This window comes from Fukomys damarensis, unplaced genomic scaffold (genome assembly GCF_012274545.1).
Source record: "Fukomys damarensis isolate Sample0158 unplaced genomic scaffold, DMR_v1.0_HiC HiC_scaffold_39, whole genome shotgun sequence".
Taxonomy (NCBI): Eukaryota; Metazoa; Chordata; class Mammalia; order Rodentia; family Bathyergidae; genus Fukomys; species Fukomys damarensis.
The window spans coordinates 127,218,767-127,221,587 of NW_022900951.1; the positions used below are offsets into that span (position 1 = coordinate 127,218,767).

Genomic DNA, 2,821 nt, shown 5'->3' on the forward strand with positions numbered 1-2,821 from the left:
GGAGGGGTGCGGGCAGGGGCTTGGCGGCCCTGGTCCTGCAGTGCGGAGGTGGCAACAGGTTCCCGTTTGTCCTGTTGCTGGCGCTGCGGACAAAGCAGGCGCCGGGCACTGAGTGGTGACTTTGGAGACTGAGTGCCCCTCACCCCTCACGCCTTGTCACACGCGGCAGGAGGCCTGCCAGCAAGGGTTTAGAGCCAGATGCAGGAGACCACACAGGTGTTGGGAGACAAGGACTGTAGGCGCCAGGGCTTCCCTTTCCTTGCCTGCTGCGGAGCTGGCCTCCCTCCCCAGCCTGGGGACATCTCCTCTTTCTGGAAGCCCTCTCCAGGGAGCAGTTGGGCACCCAGCCTCACAGTGCCTGCGGGCGATTCTCTCTCCAGGCAGCTGTGCCCCCATGACAGGGTAGGTGGGATCCACTTCTCCAGCTCCCAGCCCCAACGTCTTGCCGACAGCCACAGCCCTCAGGCTGGGTGCCACTGTGGAGCCTGGCTGGGAGCAGTGGAGAGCTGGAAGGTAGAGGCTTTTCCAGGAGCACACTGAGAAAGGGAAGGGGCCGTGCCCCTGAGTCCACCAGAGCTGGCTGGCTTGCAGGCGGTGCCTGGAGAGAGAGCAGAAATGGGCAGGCATCAGAGGAGAGACAGGGACATAGCCCAGCTGCCCAGAGCCCTGGTGTGCAGGCATCCATCGGGACACATCCTAGAGGCCAAAGATGAACCTGCTGCCTATGGCTTAGGAGGCAGTGAGGAGGTGACTCTCTGTAGCAGCTTCTCCCCCTAGCCCCACTGCAGGTGTCTCAGGCAGTTGCAGGCTCAGACACGCACATGGCCTGTGGCCATCCTGAGCGCGCCACTTTCCTTCCCTGAAAGCTTGCTCCCCTTGTGGCTCCGTCTGTATGTGTACATGCGCTTGCTTTCCTTGAGTCCTCCAGAAGTTCCCAGAGGTGGCTTCAGGGATGGGTTTTTTGTCTATCTTGGTGCACACTGCCAGATCCATTTCCAGAAGGGCCACCCAGATAAGAACCCTGCCAGTTGCACAGCAAGCTTCCAAGACTGGGAGGGTTGGAGAGTGGTCTGCTAAGGTTTAATAAGTGGGAAGTGCTGTTGTTGGTTGTTGTGGTTGTTGTTACCTAGTTTTATTTTTTATTAGTGGTTTGCAGTGCATGATGATTATGTTCCCAATAGGGAGGTGCTACATGCACAGAACACATCTTCATTCTTCTCAGTTACCCTTCCTCTCCTCCCCTCGCTCCATCTCTCCGTCTTGGGTTGGATTTCCTGCCATGCCTGGAACTAAAGCTTCCTGCAAACACTTTTGACGCCATCACATTCCTTCCTTCATGCAGCATGTGCTCTTCTTAAGTCCCTGAGCCTTTATCTGCAGGGTCTTAACCTTTTGATTATTTTGTATGAGCTTTATCTTATCTGTCATATGTTTTCCTTCAACACTGTTATTTGCTTTTGTTGGGCTTTGGGCAGAAAAGGGACTCATAGCCAGATGGAATTTCTAGAAGCCTCCCTGTACTCCTCCTTTCATTGTCTGACTGAGCGTTTATCACCCCAGTATCTCGCTTGGTGTCTTAGTTTATTGTCCATCTGTCCTGCTGGACTGGGAGTGTCAGACAAACAGGGACCCTGTGTGTCCCAATTGTCCATCACCTGTGCCCAGGGAAAGCACTGAAGCCACCAGCTTCTGTTGAATATGTGGTGTCACATAGGACAGAACACGGAGGACGGCGGGTGAGGCACTCAGGCTGTGACAGTGACTGGGCCAAGACACCAGGAATGCGAGCCCACAGCCAGCACAGGGGCAGCAGGGAGCAGGTGGAAAGGGCCAGTGGAGCCACTTTCCTCCAGATCCAATGGGCCAGGCGCAGAGTTCCCAGCATGGGCCAGGCAGCTCAGAGGCCCTGGGTCCCCTTCACCCAGCCCGTGCACTTGAAGCAGGACTGAAATAGGGGGCCTGGCAGCTGCCCTGTGCCAACTTTGGGCAAAGCTCTGGGCCCAAGGCAGCAGGAGGTTTCTAGTTTTCCTACACGATTTCAGTGGCATCCCACAGTGGCTCAGCTGAGGTCATTATGCACATGAGGCCGCCAAGGATGGCCCAGCGATTAGTTGGAAGCCACTTCTGGGGCAGAGGCACTGGGCCTTAGTGTCCCCCATCCCCTCCCCCTACGGGGGACCAAGCCGGCGCCAACCAGCATAGCTGCAACTGGTTCCCTGCTGGGCCCCCCACCTGCCCTTGGCCTCTGCCCTGACCCTGTTGCGCCTCGGGGAAGCGGGAAAACTCCAGCTCAACCGGCCACTCGCAGGGGCCCACCCGACCGGATGGCTTGCACCCGTTGGCTGGCCAGCCCCAGGCCCGCCCCACCGCCCCGCCCCGGCCCGCCCCCCGAGGCTGCTACTCTGGTCAGGCCGGGACACCCACGGTGGAAATTGGGTTGCGCTGCCAGACACGTCGGTCCGAGGCTCGACTTCCACGTGCGAGCCCCGGGACTTCCTCCTGGAGGGCGCCCGCGCCCCACCGTCGCAGTAGCTGTGGCCGGGACTTCTGATCAGGAGCCAGGTCTCTCTCCCTTTGTGCTTGGGGGCAAGGGGAGGACTGGAGCCAGGTCAACCCGAGGGGGTCGCGAGGCCTCTAACCCGGGGCCCCCTCTGCTCCCTGGACGCTAGCGCTCAAGGGGCGACCATCGGCGGTGTGAGTCGGGTGCCCCTGGGAGAGGCTCGAAGGGAGAGGAGAAGGAGCTGCACAGGAGCCCAGTTGACCCTGCAGGACCCCGAGCGCCCCGGAGCCCGCGCACCCCACGCTCACCGGCGTCGCACCT

At 59.8% G+C, this 2,821-nt stretch overlaps 1 protein-coding gene across 1 annotated transcript in view; it reads left to right on the forward strand.

Annotated features, from left to right (window-relative positions):
* Dusp9 (dual specificity phosphatase 9) overlaps positions 1-2,821 on the forward strand; it is a 44,371-nt gene that overhangs the window by 38,756 nt on the left and 2,794 nt on the right. The window lies entirely within an intron of this gene.